A 20339-nucleotide genomic window follows, 5' to 3' on the forward strand; every position below is an offset into this window, starting at 1 on the left:
GGTATGTTTGTAGGCATTTGTTCTTTTCTGCCCAGCAAGCATCACTAGCAAATCATGACAGTATCACCCCCATGATTGAATATAGTCTCCGAAGCATTGAAAAGAAGTTCTCCAGATCCACCAATTAATGGGAGCATCCAAGCTCAACAAGATTGCTTTCTATAATTATTGCTTTGACCTTACCAGCGTTTCTATATTATAGAAATAAGCAGCTGAAGAGATCAAGAAAGTAGACCTAAACTATAGAGACTTTTTAGCTTTAGAGCTGAACCATACCTACATAGTCTCATTCCTTGAGAAAGGGCCCCTCCTACCCAGTCACATGTTCTTATTCTGCCCACATTTGCCATCTTATCTCTTTCAGATTAGTCATAAAATTATGAGCTGCTTATGTGTCAATGCCAAACTGCCAATTGTTAGTCCTACCTCACAGTAGCATTTTAAACAGTCTCTTCTCCTCAAAAGCCATTTATTCAGACGTACTTTATGTTTGAGAATAATTGGACCCATTAGCAATCTAACTATCCCTATTTATCTCTTTGCATTTCCCCTTATTAGAGTGGATACATTACTATATAGGGAGAAAAGAAGTGGTAGATTATAGAATGGCTTTAAAAAAAATTTTTTTTAAGTTTATTTATTTGCTTTGAGAGAGAGAGAGAGAGAGAGAGAGAGAGCAAGCTGGGGAGGGGCAGAAAGAGGGAAAGAGTGAATCCCAAGCAGGCTCCTCACTGTCAGCGCAGAGCCCAATGCGGAGGTTGAATTGACCAAACCATGAGATTATGACCTGAGCCACCAAGGTACCCCAAGATTATAATATGACTTCTAATCTATTTACCGGCAGTGATTTCTTTCACCTGAGAGAAATCCAGAAGCCTTTCTCTAGTAACACTGAGAGTTTAACATACATAGAGCTGCCTGGAAGTGAGTTAAATGCTCACACATGGGTATGCTTATTCAATTCTCAAATAGCCTTGTAAAGCTGTTGCTGTTAGTACCCCATTACACAGATGAGAACATTGAAGCTTTTAATAGACAAAAGTAATTTTCCTGAAATCACAAAACTAACCAAGAAAAAATGTCTGTATTTGTACCTGAGAAATTTGTCTGCACACTTTTTAAGCAGCATGTTATACTGTTTCCCTCCATTCACCACACACAGCCCCCTCTGTTTCTTACTTACTCTGTTTCTTACCTACTGCCTAGCATACAATGTAGCCATAGACAATAAAGGAGGCTGTTACCAGAACATAATTAATTGTGAAAGTGATTCAGAACCATTTGAAGTCTCCACCCCAGCCATAGGGCCTCCCTCTCACCCATTCTGTGGAGATCAAGCTCTATAGCCAAATGGAGGAACCTGCCTCTTGAGGCCCTTTTTATTCTTGGGCAACTAAAAATCTTCTAGTCCAAAAAAATGCAGAATATACTTGGATCTCCTCTATTCTTGGATTTGATACCTTCTCACAGATGTAGCTCACTGTGCACTCTGGAACAGCCTTGCTTATGGCTGGATTTTAAGGTGTCTTTCCCAGCTTAGGACAGATCTGCTGAGGGTTTTATTCTAGAGCTAAACTCTGGGATTCTGCTTTGTCTTTGTGTCTTATACTAGGTCTAAAAATTTCCTTAAAACAGGCAATCTAACAGTGATAGCTCTGAGTAACACCTACATATCCTATCTGTAGCTCATAAGTTTCATTACATTTCTATATATCTGTAAGAGCAGAAAAAATAACCTAAGCCTTCCATGATTGGATTTTGATATCATAGTGGAACTGACCAAGTGGTTTTAATATCTTATACTAATTCTATTTTATCCTTAATAATCTTTCGGTATTAAATAGTTAAAATTAATATTTTAATACTAAAACTTAATACAATGATGAGACGAGGCATGTAGATATTACCATGCTTAGACCGTGGTAATGCAACTTATGAAAGTAAAATTGATTATTATAGGTAGAGTAAGTAACAACAAAATTTATCATTTATATGCCTCGTTAGTTACCTAAATTAGAACTACTATAGTTTTATAGTATTTTTGGACCTTTATGTCCATCTTGCTTTCATCACTAAAACTTTCCCATTCCATTACCTAGGAAACAAAAAAGATTAATAGTTAAGGGGTGCCTGGGTGGCTCAGTTAAGCATCCAACTTCAGCTCAGGTCATGATTTCACAGTGAGTTTGAGCCCCATGTCAGGCTCTGTGCTGACAGCTTGGAGCCTGGAACCTGCTCCAGATTCTGTCTCCCTCTCTCTCTGCCTCTCCCCCTGCTTGTGCTCTCTCTCTCTCTCTCTCTCTCAAAAGTAAATAAACATTAAAAAAATTTTTTTAAAAGATTAATAGTTATTTAAATCACTATGGAAAAATCCATCAAGCTTAGGCAGCTCAAAATTCCTAGCACCTTTCACTTGTGGTGGGAAGTTTTCATTCATAGGTTGCTTTATTGTGGCATGGGCTCCATGAAGGAAGTGATATCATGTTTCATAATGGGGGATGGCAGGTTGACTCCATATAGGTCACCTCTCTGGGATTCGCAATATGGGTGTGCTCAGGCCATTCCTTACTGATTCAGTCTTCAATCCAAGAATCCATAAACAACTCTTGATAATCCCTAGCATATTAACTATCAGTTAGCACCTTCAGTGAATACTTTAGATATGAAAATGAAAAAAACGTTTACAGGATTGGACCTAGAAGTGGCTAAGGAAAAAAAATATATATATATGTATATAAAAAGTAGGAGCAGATCAAAGATCAGTTCAACATACTTCATGAATTTGCCTGGGGCTACTCCCTTTATAGAACTCAAATTCATCTTTGGCATGGGTGACTTATATTGCCAATCACCTGACTTGACATGAAAAGGTAGAGAATGGCATCAGACTAGTGCCATCTGGTATCATTGTTCTTTTTTGAGAACCAAAAGTAAAATTAAAATGTAAGGAGGAAAACAATGAAGATTGTAGTTGGGAGAAATGAAAAACACATTTTGATGTTTATTTCACTGGTCTCACAAGGCTAACTTTGTAACAAACAAAGGGATGCGGTAGATTAAAAACTAGCATTAAAATAAAGAAATACAGAAATGAATCAAGTATTTAGACATGGAAATATACAGATCTTCCACTTTAGTTTGTACAGCTGTTTGTTTTTAAAGCATAGAAGTGTTCATCTAAAATAGAGTTATAAACCAAAATCATCTTGGAGACCCATGAAATTCTTCTTCTAAAATGGTTCTATTTTCTTGGTTGAGGCCCAAATTATTCTGATCACATTAGTTTGTCTTGGATAATATTGGTTCAGTTGAATTATCTAATCATTATTGCCATCTCACTCAGAGAATTTATTTTGTGATTTTCCCACAATCTAAAAGACTTAAAAAAAAAAAAAAAAGCAAGAAAGACTTTAATGCCCACAGTATTGTTTATAAAAATAAAGGTCAAAATCATTTTTACAATTGCTTAATACAAAGATTTTTCTAGTCTTGGAAAGAGCTGTGTGTTCTAATTCTGGCAAATCTACAGAGAATTCTGTTAGCCTTTTCCTATTTTCTTAGAATATTGTGATAAAAAAGAAACATGGGTTGGCACTTATTTTAACCTATAGAAGGGCAAATAACACATTCAAAATAATAAAATATGAACAACTCAATATTCAAATAAGTTCCTTGGGGTGGTTTGGAGAATCTGCTAAAATTTTGAAGAGGATGCCTGGAAGATGCTAGACATGACATTTCTCTGCATGCTTCTAGAGAAAAAAAATCAATAATAAAGAAGGAGAATACCTTCTCAACATTTTGGAGGAAACAAACATGTATATAGGGTAAGTATATATTAAGTAGATATATATATATATTAGGGTCGACCAGGGCAAGTGCAAGGGCAAGTGCAATATAGTGTCAAGGTAGCTAATTTCACTCCCTGCTGATTCTCTCTGCTGAGAATCAAGATGGTTCATGAAGATCCTTCAGAAAGTGAATGTAAAACTCTTCATTTGATTTAACCCTGGTTAATTTCAAGGGTAACCTGTACAACTATTGGCCTAAATCACTAAATTATTTGCAAACATGGTCATTTTTTTAATGAATAGAAAATGTTTTACTTTGTTTTGTTTTTGAATCATTGTCCATATACTTGAAGATTTTTGGGGGGGTTGCAAAGGAGGATATTCCATATTAAAATCTTATTAGTAATTTCTGAGGTTAATCCCCCGTAAAGGGAATGCGCACATCACATCCAGTCTTCATCAGGGGCCCTTACATTAAAAATAATTTCTGAATTTCCCTGCAAGGTTTTAAAAGGTTTAATTTTGTCACTTGTATACAGACTAAATGCAACATTTCATGGATCCAGAACTTAAAATAAGAGGATGCCACAGACTGAATGTTTATGTCTCTCAAAATCATATGTTGGAACCTAATCCTCAATTCTATGGTATGAGGAGGTGAGGGCTTTGGGAAGCAATAAAGTTTTGAAAACAGTGGTTAGGTCATTAGTGCCCTTATAAAAAAACAAAACAAAACAAAAAAAAAAAACCCAGACAGATTTTTTTGCCCCTTTTACCATGTAAAGACACAGAGAAAATAAAATATCTACCAGGAAACTATTTTTGACCATACATTGAATCTTCCATCACCTTGATCTGAGACTTCCCAGCCTCTAGAATTGTGAAAAACAAATTTCTGTTTGTAAGCTATGGTCTATGGCATTTTGTTATAGCAGCCTGAGCTGACTAAGGGGAGGAGAGTGAGGAGGTAAAGAACTCATTTCCATGGTAATCCAAGGAAAGAACATGCATAATTTAGACATGGTTTGTTAATAAGAATATACTAAATTCCTGCAATTTTGAAAAAGAGAAATTTACAAGTAGAACATATATTTTGGTCTTGTTTCTGTTCTTTAAAAAAGGCCAAACAAAAGAATAGGGAAAATATGAAATAAGTTTGTGAGTTGCAGACTGTAGTTGGGTAACGAAAATAATAAAATATCATTACTTGGGTGTATATTTGTGTATGTGTATGTATATATTTGGTTTTATTAAAAACCACCTCTTATCTTTTTTAGAAGTATGAGATATACACTAAAAAATAAAAACAAATAACTGGGTTGAACAGAATTAAAGGTTATCATTGATATTACTATCAAGATTAACATTTTAAATTCTTCCTTAATCTTGCTATAGCTAAAGTCAAACAGATTTTTCCATTAGAAACAACACAACACTTCAGACATTTCACCAAGCCTAAGTGTGAAAAGAGTCCAAAGCAAACATAAATTGAGGCAATAGCCAACCCTAAAGTTTCAAATCCTATTAAAAAGAATGCAGTGGTGTTGAAAATTCCATGGCTTGAAATACAGTGATGCATCCAGTTGTTTTATTTTATAATTTGTAATTAAATTGGAATTATCAAGATATATTTTGGCCTTCCAAATAATCTGATAAATATTAAAAGACCTTGAAATGTTAATCATTGCAAATAAAATTTGTTATGTGGAGATTATTTCCAGAAAAAAAATCATTTGATTGTTTTACTTACAGTCAACTCTTGTTGGAAGGCAACAGTCCCCTCATTTTCACTTACAAAACAAAGTACGCATGCAGTCGTTTGATTGTTTGGGCTTTTAAATTTGGCTCTGAGTCCTTTGGAGTATAATCCTTTTACTGGAAATTCAGTTAAAGTAACTCCTTCTATCTCTAAATGCTAACCAGATAAACCACATTTCCTGCTTTCACTCCCTTCTCCACCTCTCTGCAGATTTAGTGCTGATTGGCAGTGAAGATTATAGCCTTTGACAACAAGGCAGGTTGATGACAACAGTCATCTTCTATCATTTGGCATCTATTTTCCTCTCTTTTTTGTTCATCTACAACTATTGTCAACTCTGGCTGCTCATTAGACACCTGGAGGGCTTTTTAAAACCGTTTCCTCCCCTTTCCCAAGACATTCTTATTTAATAGGTCTGGGGTGGAATCCAAATAATAATATTTTATTTATTATTTTTTTTTTATTTAAAAAAAAATTTTTTTTAACATTTATTTATTTTTGAGACAGAGAGAGACAGAGCATGAACGGGGGAGGGTCAGAGAGAGGGAGACACAGAATCTGAAACAGGCTCCAGGCTCTGAGCAGTCAGCACAGAGCCCCACGCGGGGCTCGAACTCACGGAAGGCGAGATCTTGACCTGAGCCGAAGTTGGCCGCCCAACCGACTGAGCCCCCAAATAATAATATTTTAAAAGAAACTTCTCAGGTAATTCTAATGTGTAAACAGAATTGAAAACGCTCTGTTTACTGGGAGTTAGGATGCAGGGCAGGAACCAAGGCAAAGAGTGGCCTCCTGATAACCAATCAGGAAGCTCTGAGCCTCCTCAGTAAACCAATCGGGATAATCTGAACTTTAGTGAGCCAGTTGCCTGTTCTGCGTGGAATAGACTCTAAGACCTCACCCTCTCAACTGGAAAGTGCACAGAAATCACCCACCATCTTGTTAAAAGGCTGTTTCTGATTTGGTACATCCATATGGCACCTGAGAGTCTGGATTTCTAACATGGTTCCAGTGATGCGGCAGCTACCCTTACACAGTTCACACTCTGAGTGGCAAGTATTTAGGATAAATCTGGTCCCATAATAAAAATGTCGCCAAGTTTCTTTCAAAAGAATGTAATACTGATACAAAAGGGCGTAGCACACAGTTATAATAATGAAACTTTAGAAACAAATGTCTAATAACAGGGCCAATGTGAAGGGATAATAGTCAATATGCGTTTTCAAAAAGTTGTGAGTAGCATCGAAAAATCAGTAAAATATACAATGAAAAAAGTAAAATATAAAATTATATGTAACCTACATAGGAATATCCCAATTACATTCAAGTGGATGGAAACAGACTGAAAGAAAGTGATCCAGTATGTAAACTGTGAATGCAATAGGTTTTGTGATTATGAGCAACTTTATTTTCTGTCTGTATTTTTCATTTTATTCAATTAATACTTTTTAACATTATAATAAGATTAAAACATATTATCTAAGATGGCGACTGTGGAACCGGAAACCACCCCTACTCCTAATCCCCCGCCTTCAGAAGAGAAAACAATCTAATCAGGAGGTTGCTAACCCAGAACACTGTATTAAGCATCCTTTACGGAGCAGATGGGCACTCTGGTTTTTTAAAAATGATAAAAGCAAAACTTGGCAAGCAAACCTTCTGCTGATCTCTAAGTTTGGTACTGCTGAAGACTTTTGGGCTCTGTACAACCACATCCAGTTGTCTAGTAATTTAATGCCTGGCTGTGACTATTCACTTTTTAAGGATGGTATTGAGCCTATGTGGGAAGATGAGAAAAACAAAAGAGGAGGACGATGGTTAATTACATTGAACAAACAGCAGAGATGAAGTGATCTGGATGGCTTTTGGCTAGAGACACTGCTGTGCCTTATTAGAGAATCTTTTGATGACTACAGTGATGTTATATGTGGAGCTGTTGTTAATGTTAGAGCTAAAAGTGATAAGATAGCAATAAGGACTACTGAATGTGAAAACAGAGAGGCTGTTATACATACAGGGAAGATATACAAGGAAAGGTTAGGACTTCCTCCAAAGATAGTGGTTGGTTGTCAGTCCCATGTAGACACAGCTACTAAGAGGGGCTCCACCACTAAAAATAGGTTTGTTGTTTAAGAAGACACATTCTGAGTATTCTCATAGGAGACTGCATCAAGAAATCGAGATTTGGGAGCTGAACCAAAGCCTCTTCCAAAGCAGAGTGGACTGTATTTAAGTTTGATTTCCATCTAAATGTTGCTAAGATATGAGAAGTCTCATTTGCTTTTGCCTTGTACTTCTGTGTTCATGGTTTTTTGTTTTTGTTTGTTTGTTTGTTTGTTTGTTTTTTGCTTAAGAGTGTCCACTATCCCAATCAAAGAATTACAGTACACATCATCCCCAGAATCCATGAATGTGTTCCTGGCCCACTCATGTAATAGCTTACTAGAATTACCATTATAAGCACATTTTACCCATCTACAATATTCAAAAAAGAACTTGCATTTCTGTACCTTAAAGGAAAAAAAATTCTGTTTATGTTCCATTGTGTGCAGGAGCATATTTTGCTGATTTGAAAGAGTATGATGCATACAGCAATCTAGCAAAATCTAGCAATTTTATTTATTTCTTTTTACAGCATTGTCTTTGCTGTACTCTTGCTGATGGCTGCTAGATTTAAATTTATTTGTTTCCCTGCTTTATAACATTAGTGACTCTGATTTCAGGTTTTCATTTGTTTTGCTTTTGTTTTTTTCCTCATGTAACAGTGGTGAAGGATCCAGAAATATGACATAAAGGTGGAATAAACATTAATTTTGTGTATTCTTTGGTATTTTTTTTTTTGCTTTTTTTTGTAACTACAAAGCTTTGCTACAAATTTAGGCATTTCATTCAAATCAGTGATCTATGTTTGCGTGATTTCCTGAACATAATTGTGGCTTATATAAAAAAAAATGTAACATCATAATTACATTCTTAATTAGAATTAGTATCTCTGTTTTTGTATCTTTATGCTGTATTTTAACACTTTGTATTACTTAGGTTGTTTTGTTTTGGTTAAAAAATGGCTCAAGTAAAAGCGGTCCCATTCATATTAAGACAGTGTACAAAACTGTAAATAAAATGTGTACAGCGAATTGTCTTTTAAACAACTAGATTTGTCCTTTTATTGCTCCATCTCTATAGAAGGAATTTGTATTTCTTATTGCCAGGCAGTCTCTACTGTGTCTTCTTGTAGTGTCTTCCACATGAACAGCAAAAGTTTGGAGCACTATTTTATTATGTTTATTATAATTTTAAATAAATTGAACAGGTAGCATCATATACATGGAATTAAAAAAACATATTAAGCAAAATACTGTATTACATCAGATAATACATTTCTTTTTTTTTTTAATGTTTATTTATTTTTGAGAGACAGAGACAGAGACAGAGACAGAGACAGAGACAGAGACAAAGACAGAATGCGAGTGTGTTAGGGGCAGACAGAGAGGGAGACACAGAATCCCAAGCAGCCTCCAGGCTCTGAGCTGTCAGCACAGAACCTGACGCGGGGCTTGAACTCATGAGCCGTGAGATCATGACCTGAGCCGAAGTCAGACGCTCAACTGACTGAGCCACCCAGGCACCCCAAGTAAACTTTTTTTTTAAAAAAAAGAGAAGTAATTTGGGACACACTTATACTGAAAAATTATTCATTATTCATATGATATCAAATTTAACTGGGCATCCTATTTTTTCTTTTTCTTTTTGTTTGTTTGTTTTTGCTAAATCTGGCAAATATATCCTGAAATGCAACAAAACATTTGGGAAATTGGTTTGGCCTTGGAATCATGGCAGAAAAAGAAAAAATAAAAAAAACAAATAGTGTTATTTCTCACCTTAAATTTACAATCAAACCAAGAAAAGGATAATCCCAAATTCTAATTTTTTCATTAAATACTTGAGGCAGAAAATGGACAGTAAAGCAATCTTACTGGAAATCAGTCTGAGTCAGCATTAAAAAGATTAAAAAGAAAAATTCAATTTTGAAAACATCATTATCAACATGACATTTCTTTGTAAAGGTTCTTATTAATTGCTTTTCCATTCGGTAAAAATTTTCTGAATTAAATACAAAAGTTATCTGTTAATCAACAAGATTTACTTTTAAACTTAAACCAAAATGAAAATAAGACGATGAAAATAATATTTCATTCTAGTTCAGCTTGTTTTGTACATGGACCCAGCACCAGGATTTTTATACTTAATCACTTCAAGCTCATAGGTTTCAATTATTTTATTAAGCAATTTTTCTAACAATTAGATGTTTAGGCCTTAGGCCCTTTTCAGTTTTACATTTCTTTCTATAGTTTCAATGTGTCTTTTAGGGAGAGAGAAGACTTTCCAATAAGATCACAAATTACATGATGGCAGAGAGTAACACTATCTTCACCTTTCCTTCCAACTTTAATCCCATGATGCCGTGAGCCCCCTGTCCCCTCACTAAGTTCCAAAGGTGGATTGCATTGCAGATGTGTATCTTTCACAAAGAGTTTTAAAGAGAAGCTTCAACATTTATATAAGAAGGGAGAGACATCATGCTAAGATATTACAGTCCGCCTTGGGCATGCCGAGGGCAAGCTTGCCATTTAAAAAACAAAAGCCCCAGAAGACTTGTAGATATACAAGAGATTTGTACAAGGTTATTTATAGCAGTGCTGTTTGCAATCAGAATAGAAACTAAACTAAACTAAACTAAACTAAACTTGCTAATAGTCATTATTAGTAGAATACATAAACCATCACTGTGCATTCATATATTGAAATATTAAAAAATATTTGAATTTCATATACACAAAATAACATGGTCATAATGTCTACCAAAGATAAGCAAGACACGTAGCATAATTCCACATATATAAATCTCAAAATATGTAAAACAAAACAATATACTATTTAAGTTTACAAATAATGTAGTAAAACTATAAGAAGACAAGGGAATGAAAAATACAAAATCCAGATAATAGTTACCTTTGAGGGAAAGGGACAAACTGAGACCAGCAAAAGAGATACAGTGGGCTTCAAGGTAGTGATAATGGTCTTTGTTAATGTAGGTCATGGTGATCGCTCTATTATGATTCTGTATACCATCTATACTTTTTACTTTTATTATCACAATAACATTCATTATACAAACTAATAATAATAAGCAACTTTATCATCCCAGGCACATTTATTTATTTGTTTGCTTGTTTATTGAGTATCTATACAGATATATAGATATATATATATATATATATATAGAGAGAGAGAGAGAGAGAGAGAGAATGTAATATAATATACTTAGTAAGTGATTTTGGGGGGCTTATTTTAGTAAACATACCCAAATTAACATTAGATGGTAGCTAGTGGAGTCATAGGAGTTGAGGGAGGTATTTTAAAAGAGAAACTTGACTATATTCCTACTCTGAGCATAAGCAATAAAAAGAAAGGGGTTGGGTTGAAGAAAAAATAACTGATGAAGTCTCAGAAAGTGGATGAATTAATCTTGAACAGAATGACAAAAGAAGGGGATGATAGGGACAGGTTTATAGCAAGTAAGAGAGCTCAGAGTGAGACTCACAACCAGGGTGGACCACTGGGAATAAAGGCTGAGAACTGTGAAGCTTTAGTAGAATTGATGAAATCCATGAGATCTGCCAAGTAAAAATAGGATTGAGAAATTGTTATTATAATCAATTATAATGATACCAATCTGCAAAACTGTGAGATTTTTGCCCAGCAGTTTAGAAATAGAGAGGAAGACTTTTAGTAACAGCCCATGGTTACTTGTGATGATGGTATCTGTGAGGGAGGAGGGTATCTGTAGGTCAGATAATCAATCATAATATATATGTAGCATTCACGAAAAAAAATATATCATTAAGAAAAGATTGAAGGGTCCAATTGAATGAAAAGATTCCACAAAGACCAGGTATAGTGGAATAAGTTAACAGCTCTAGAAGGATATGGCATCAGGCATTATGCTCAGTGAACAAGACACTTATGTTTTCAGTGGTGGAGCAGTTTGTACTTATGACAAGGTTCATGGTGTAATGTGGAAAGTGGGTGGTTGAAGTCAATTGGTAGGTAAGTTCATTGTCATCAAAGAGGGTAAGGGATCATGAAGCTAAAATCACCAGCATTGAGAGTAATGTCATTCAGATTATGGTGTGAACAGGAATGGGGATTTTGAGCCTGACAAGACCTTCAATCAAGGTAGGCGCTTTGCCAGAAATTAAGTCGAGCACAGGAACAATGGGTGGTGTACTCAGCTTACAGAAGCCTCAAAGAATTCTGACATTTTACAGGAAAATGGAGGAACTATAATCTGCAAGTGCTGAGATTTTTAGTTAAATATCATAAGGACCCTTGTAAATAATTATAGAGAATTCTCAAATCTAGAAAATTATCTGCAATTTTTTCAAATTCATACTAGTTGAATACTAATTCTTCACCAACCTGGTTAAAAAATTCTAAGCTTCCTATAGAATGTATTAAACAAATTAAAATACACTGTGGTGTCATTGGGGATTGAGGGAAAGGAACTATAAGTAGATGTATAATACTTGTACATAACATCAAAGAAGTCCACCACCTAATGAAAGTGAGGATGGTGGCAGGGGCCACAGTGTAAAAAATTACTAGGAGAACAGTAGAAGTCAAGGCCAAGAATGAGGGGAATATTAAATGTTGGCTATAAATGGAAATAGCCAGTCAAGAGTCCAAATTAGAGCACTCTTCAAAGAGTGAGGAATAACACACAATCTACAGAACTTAGGACAGTTTCCCCAAAACACAGATTCTGACGTAGAGAATGCTCTTGGGAACAATATTTGTAAGAAAATGAGGGAAGCCGAATTGGACATAGGGAGAAGTTGAACTGTCATGCAGTTGCAGCAAAGGTCCCCATCAATCCTACAGAGAGCTCCAGAACTGGAATATCCCTTCAGTGTTTTCCCAAATCTCCAGGAGGGCAGAACATTGTCCCCCACATTGACAAGTTATTAGAGGTGGGCCAACCCCCAAGAAGGAGCATGATCTTTTGAAAGTCAGTTACTTTGGCCAAAGGGTATTCTAGAGAAGGACTCATCTGAGAGCAATAAACAACTAGCACTCCCACAGCTGAGCAAGTGAGTGAGTGTAAACTGCGGCATATCAATGCATCTGTATAGCCCACCCCTTGTGTTGCTCAGATTCATTTGCTACAAATACTAAGTTGATCACACCTCTCCAAGTTTCTGGTTGGTTTCCTCTTCTGAGGAAATTTACAAGAGGATGGTTATTAGAACAAACTATAAACTCTGCCACTGCAGCTGGACTCAAGACCATAGCTGATACTCATTTTCTTCTTCCTCCACTACCCATTCCAGATGTCCCTCACCCTTGGCTAGCATCTCTGCAATTTAGGTGGCTGCCTGGTAAAGAGACCCAGATCCTCATCCCTAATGGAGCTAAATTCCCTGCTCATCAAGCTCTTCTCAGGCTGCTATGCTGTCCATTTACCATTAAAATTATGCAGGGAAATAAGCACTAGTAAATCACGTGGGTACCAAACCTACTACTGCTGATCAGAACCAGTCACTCCTGACAAAGTGGTGACTTCTCTTCTTGCCTAATTGTGTCTCCAACTCTGAAATGCTGAGGCAGCAACTGCAGTTTCAAATGTAATGGGGCTCTTACTGTGTTCTCAGGTGGAAGCATCCCTCTATGGGAATCAGACTCACAGAAGTGCAAATTGACCAAAGAAATCACTGGAAATGATTGGAAGTGGGACTTGGTTCTTAGTTCTTGGTTCTTGGTTCTTAGACCCAGATATGTTACCAACTGGGGTCACAGCTCCTTATATGGCCATGATTTAGGGTATAGACTGCTTCCTGGAGAATGGTGTTTCATCTTCCTAGGGTATTATCTCCAAGCTGTCACTTCAGCTCCACCTTTACAAATAAACATTCTATTTATTTTTTTGAGGGGGTGAAATGGAAGAGAGAGGGGGAGAGAGAGAATCCCAAGCAGACTTCGCATTGTTAGTGCAGAGTCTGATGAGGGGCTCAATTTCATGAACTGTGAAATCATCAACCTGAGCTGAAATCAAGAGTTGGACGCTTAACCAACCGAGCTACCCAGGTGCCCCTAAAATACTCCATATTAATATCATGTCACTAGCTTCTTGGAAGCTTGGTATGTGAGAAGACCAGAAGATCCTATAGTCGTGCACCTGCTTTCACACTTCCTTTGATGTAAAGCAGTTCTCTTGGTCTGAGGTGACATTATACAATATACCTTGTTGGTAGCTCAAACACTATGTAAGTTCTTGGATAACAGTGATGACTGAGGCAACATGGCAGGAAAGGAAATTTATACTTGCAACATGTGGTCATTCCAGATAAACCAAAGTCCCTCCTTCCAAGATGGTTTAACCAAGGGATAGTAGCATACCAGGGGCTCAAAATTAGTCTCCATTGCTAGTGGTTTGGATGTTCAGCAGTGTGGTAACTAGATCAGTGTTGATGAGTGCAAGTCCACGCTGTTGGACACATGCACAGCCTCCCTACCTGCCACCATTGTTAATGTGTCCATGAGCTCATTAAGTCAGCAGTGAGTTGGCTAAAGATAGTGCTAAGTATCCTCTCACAGCTGACTCACTCTACTTGGTTGTTTCTTGCCTCTTTTTTTGGTGGATGCTCTCTTGCGGGCATGTGATACCAAAATCTGTACACTTCAAGCCAATTACCATAGGTCCATCCTGTTTTCAAGTATAGGTTTTATTATTACTCTATTATTTTATTATTACTTTATTATTATATAGAAACAGATCAGGAGACAACTGCCATTGAAAGGATAGTTTGTTACACTCACAGATCCCAAGGACAGGGGGTAGGTCACAACATAGGGAGACACACAGGGAAGTACCATAGTCAGGAGGCAGAGGGAGAGGAGGAAACTGTAGCAAGAGCCTTTACTGGGGTTTATGTGGGAAGAAGCTTAGAGAGGATAAGCAGGTGAAATCATGAGTAAGTTGTTTTCTATCTCTAGGAATTAACTAACCCTGAGAGGGACAGTCTTTCCAGGGTCAGGACCAGGATATCAAATAATCAAAATTACAGAATAATAAAACATGATTAATACATACCCACTGCCTCTTCTCCATACCTATTTGACCCTTATTTTTCAACTTTTATCCTTCTAGGACCCTAAAAAAAAAAAAACCTAAAAAACAACAACAACAAAAAAACCAAAAAAACAAACAAACAAACAAAAAACTAAGCTATTCACCACTGCCAATGAGTCCATATATATTTTTACCTCAAGCTACTTCTCTCCACAGAAAGTGGATGATGAGGTACACTGGTAGAAATAGAGAGACTGGTGTATCTTCTGCCCTCTGGATCAGATATGGGGTTTTTTTGTTTTTTTTTTTTTTAATTTTTTTTTCAACGTTTATATATTTTTGGGACAGAGAGAGACAGAGCATGAATGGGGTAGGGGCAGAGAGAGAGGGAGACACAGAATCGGAAACAGGCTCCAGGCTCTGAGCCATCAGCCCAGAGCCCGACGTGGGGCTCGAACTCCCGGACCGCGAGATCGTGACCTGGCTGAAGTCGGACGCTTAACCGACTGCGCCATCCAGGCGCCCCTGGATCAGATATGTTTTACCAAAATCTTATACTTGCCACTATTTCCTTATCTGATTAACTTGATGTCATCGATATAATGGACCATCTACAGAATGTTCAGATGATCCAGGCCCTCTCAGACTAGAGTATGACAGAGAATAGAGAAGTTAACAGAGCCCTGAAGCAGAAGACAAATGCATACTGCTGGCTGTCCCACGTGAATTCAAGTTGCCTTTGTTGCTTCTTCTTGCTATGGGGAAAACAAAACAAAACAAAAACAGACTCACCAGACTAATTTACCTAAGACTATGTTGATCTGCTTTAGAACAGATACTACATCTAGTATACCAGTTGCAGTTGGGGTTACTATTTGCCTAAATTTGTGATAAGCTATTAGCATGTGCCAAGCTATACCTATTTTTTTTAATTTTTTTAATTTTTATTTTTTCTTTATTTTTTGAGAGAGAGCTTGACACAGTGTGAGCAGGGGAGGTGCAGAGAGAGAGAGAGGAAGACACAGAATCTGAAGCAGGGTCCAGGCTCTGAGCTGTCAGTACAGAGCCTGAGGTGGGGCTCGAACCCACAAACCGTGAGATCATGACCTGAGCTGAAGTCAGACACTCAACTGACTGAGCCACCCAGGTGCCCCTATACCTATTTTTTTAAAGATCAGACTGGTGAATTAAATAGACCACCATTCCTGAATCCTTTAGGTTTTTAAGGGTGATGTTCTCTGATGTTTCTCCTAGGATATAAATATTTTTAAATTTATGATCTTGGCTGGGGGTGGGGCAGGGGTGGGAGGGAAGTGCATTTCAAAGTTCCCATTTGGCCTACTCTACTCTTTTAGCTCTTGCCCCTCAGGACAAGGGACCAATGTAGGCATTCTGCCAACTACCAAATATATCCATTCTGATTGTATATTTGGGGACTGGAAAAATAACTATTAAATGGATGTGTGTTGTGTGTGTGGACCCATTTAATTTTAATGGATGTGTGTGTGGGTGTGTGAGCTGGACCTAGGCCAGGATTCCACTTTTTAATCTAATCCACAAATGCCTCTCTCATTAAGAGGGGAAGTCTTGGTGATATTTGGATTCAAGATTATCAATCTCAACCTAAGCCCTATGTGCAACAGTTCTCAAAATATCTGAGTATTTACTTTACTTACATGAATGGCCATAGGTTGCTTTAGGGACATTATTACATACACGTATGGTATTACAAGTTGCTTCCTTATGAGCATTCAGCCTTTCTGTCAGTCAGCGATTCAGTATCTAAAATTAGGATGAGGTTCAAGTGTTGGACAAGAGATCATGATGTTTTATTATAGTGCCTATCCAATAAATCTTGATTTCTTTTGGTCATATAAATTTTATAAATTGATCAATTCTCTTATTGGCTGCCTATTTATCTTACACCTAGGAATATCATGTTCTATAATATCTTCATAGTTTTATGTAGGTCATATCCTGCTGGCTGTCCTTTAGACCTTGCTACCAATTATGATGATTGCACCTACACTGCCTCAAAAATTTTAGTTTTGCCTCCTGCTCTCCATTATTCTGACTCCATCATCCCCAATGCTATCAGGGAGCCTAGTTCTATAACAGCATCTCTGATATCACCCTTGGCCTATAGTTCATCACTGAACTACTCAGAAGTGCTATAGCCTGGTTACCCTTTATTAGAGCATCTCTTATCAATTTGGTAAGGTGGAGTTTCACCCAGGTTCTCCCACAGCAAGCTGGGATTTTCCAGCTTTACATGGTGTACCTCCTCCAGCATGCTTATTTCTCAAAACCTCTTGGTGTCTTACTCCACTGTCTACCACAGTAGTTCTAACATCCCTAATTTTTTATTGAGACCATCCCTTTTTCAAACTTCCAAGAATGTTACAATGCTAACACTGTTTCTTTAAGTCCTCAGCAGGGTAATAAATCTTAGATTATAAGACAGTGCTCTTACTCAAACTCATGTTCTCACCTCCCTACCTTGATTCTACCCTCAGAATCATATATGCTCTCCAGGCTCCTGCTGGTGCACGTTGGCTGGCCCATGTTGGCTGGTACTGCAGCATTTCCTATTTGATGCCACCATGTCTCTGGCAGGGCAAGGTTATGTCTTGACCCTAGTTATTTTTCTGATGCCTACTGGGAGAGGGGAGATAGATCCTGAAAGGGTGTGTATTATGTTGTGAGGCAAAGACCCCTGAATTTTCTTAAAGCAGAGGAGGAATTCTAGACTTCAACAGGAAAAAGTGGGCTATCTCTATAGGTTCATTGTCCTAGGGAAGCTGGAGATTCAGTATTTCTGAGCACATTGACTCCTATCTCTGTTCCATATCTTAATGCCAAACACCTTTGCAGTCAAGGTCCTGAGTATAGTGGTCTTGCCAGAGTTAAAGATTCAAAGTTTTCTGGAACTATTCTGCCCTTATAATTAGGTCCTGGGTTTTAGCCTCACCTTCTTTTTTTTTTTTTCCTTCTAGCTGTTCTTGATGAGACTCTCTTTATATGCTGCTTAAGAGACCTTCTGGCTTTCACATATCACCTTAAATTATTGATTAATTACCTCCTGCCTTTCATTGTCTTTTTCCAATATCACCCAGCAAGAACCAGGAGATTTCAAAGTCCCTATACTTATTACTTTCTTCAAACTTCTTCAAATTTTCTAATTAAAAAAATATTTTATATATATATTTTATATATAATATATATACAAATATATACAATTTATATCTATAAAATATTTATAAATACTTATTATATAAAATTAAATTATATAACAATATATAAATTATATATAAATTTATATATAAATTATATAAAAAATATAAAATTATATAAAAATATTTATATATACACACCTTTATAAATATTTGTTTAAATAGGTACTTAAGTTCTGTAATAATGTTATAATTAAGGATATGTCAACATTTCCTCATAAATAAATCAGACAAGCAAACTTTACATCCTGCTTCTTTCTCATCAATTCCATTGAGTTAAATTACTAGAAGAGGAATTTTTGTGGTCAAAATGATACATTTATCTTAAAAGCTTTTGGCATATATTGTCAAATATGTTCCAGAAATGTTAGACTAGTTTACACTTCCACTAGCAGTGAATGACAAACCTGTATCGCCCAACTTTTGTAATATCATTTGTGGTGATTTTTGTTAATATGCCAAGATAAAAAGGCATTTCCTTTTTTATTTTAAATATTTTGAATTTGAAATGTTATTGCCTAGGTATGCTTTTCTTTTGTTAGTTGGGTACCTGAATTATTCAGAAAGGTCAACAATGATGTTCAAAACAATAAAGGTCAACTGGTGCAGTGTTTACAAACTGTTCTCTGAATATTTGTGTTCTCTGATACCGAGAAACTCAAGCCATCGAAGGGAGGGAGCCATCTTGGGAAAGAGAAGCCATGCTGTGGAGGAAGGGAAGGGAGGCAGAGAACACTCAGGCAACCCCACTCCTCCACATACACACCCACTTTGTTTCAAAAAGTGTCTACATTTATTTTTGTTTTATTTATTTGGCATCTCCTTAAGATTTTCTTTTAGGTGAAAGGTCAAGTAAAGCCACTTAGACTACTTCTTGCCTAACCTTCCAGTGTTTTAGATGAGGAGGAAACTGAATCTCGGAAAGCTGGTGGCCTCTAGCAGCCAAGACCAGCACCTTGAATTGGTGCCATCGAGGTAGGTGATCGATCACCTCCACTCCACTGCTTCAAATGTTTTCTTTTTCTGATTACCCAGGCAGAAAACAGTACAAGGTGATTCAAGCATAAAAAGTGTCAAAACTTTCTACTTAAACTTTCTCCAGTTACTGCCCTTCAGGATTCTTTTAAGTGTGAATCTTTCAGTAAGACCTTCACCACGTCACCTCGTCCAGCTGGCCTTTACTTCACATTCTGTGGCTCTCAAATTAAAGCAACCTCATGAAGTGGATTTCTGTAAACCCGTTATTTTAAATGAAAGATCAGAGATTAAATAAACTGCCTTAGTTTTCTATCAGTTATACACTGGGATTCACATTTTCCCTTATCTCTTCTAAATATTTGAACGATAATGTTTTCCCAATAGTGGTTAGTGTATAATTTACCAAATCATAATTTACTGATTCAGTTTGGATTTGAGGAACATTATCTTGGTTATTCAGTCCTTGGACATTATCAGAGCTGAAGATACATTTCTGTTTCAGATTTTACATATTTTGCCAATTGTTTTTAGCTCATGTACTTTTTTGCCCTAAAGCAGTTTCAAGAAAGTACAATTTTAAACATCAAAAAGGGAATAATGATACTTTAATTGAACTTTGAACTTTAAGGACTACCAACAAGTTATGCACTCTAAAAATAACCTTAATTATTTCCAGTTTTTCTACTTTTTTCTATTATTAACTCTTTATCATCTTATTTAATATTTCATATCCTATGATCTATACCTACCACTTACAGTAGTACCTTCTATGTACTTACATATGTATCTGCAGGGGTGCCTGGGTGTCTCAGTTAGTTAAGTGTCCAACTTTGGCTCAGGTCATTATCTCGCAGTTCATGGGTTCAAGCCCTGCATCAGTCTCTGTGCTGACAACTCGGAACCTGGAGCCTGCTTCAGATTCTGTGTCTCCTCTCTCTGTCCCTCCACCACCCCCCCCTCTCTCTCTCTCTCTCAAATAAATAAACATTAAAAAAATGTATCTGCATTAGCCCATTTAGTCCTCATAGTAACAAATATTTAGGTGGATTAGGGACTGTTATTATGTCCATTTCACAGATGCAGAAACGGAGTTTTACAGAGGTTTAGTGTCAAAAAAGCCTTTCAATCATGGTTCATCTCTTTCTGGAATTCAAGTTTTCATACAGCACCTTTTTTGCCTCCCTTGGTACAGAAAGAAATTCCACAATTGTGCCTTTGATTGAACCTTAATTTCTGTGGCCTCTCCAAGCACTCCAAGTCATATTTCAAATTATAAAAATTTCACTAGACATATAGTAAAATATACTTTATACTCATAGCCAAATTTCTCAAGATCCAACAACCTGAAGGCATTCTACTACAAATACAAACACTAAGTTGTCTCAGACCCTTTAACATTCAGTAATTCATATGTGCATTGAAATGAAAGTACAAAATCATAATGGTTT

General features: G+C 36.6%; 1 pseudogene; it reads left to right on the forward strand.

The window, feature by feature from the left end:
- Positions 1–7034: 7034 nt before the first annotated feature.
- LOC125166164 (eukaryotic translation initiation factor 4E-like) lies at positions 7035–7683 on the forward strand (annotated as a pseudogene).
- The last annotated feature ends 12656 nt before the right edge of the window (positions 7684–20339 follow it).

The sequence above is a fragment of the Prionailurus viverrinus genome, chromosome B2 (genome assembly GCF_022837055.1).
Source record: "Prionailurus viverrinus isolate Anna chromosome B2, UM_Priviv_1.0, whole genome shotgun sequence".
NCBI lineage: Eukaryota > Metazoa > Chordata > Mammalia > Carnivora > Felidae > Prionailurus > Prionailurus viverrinus.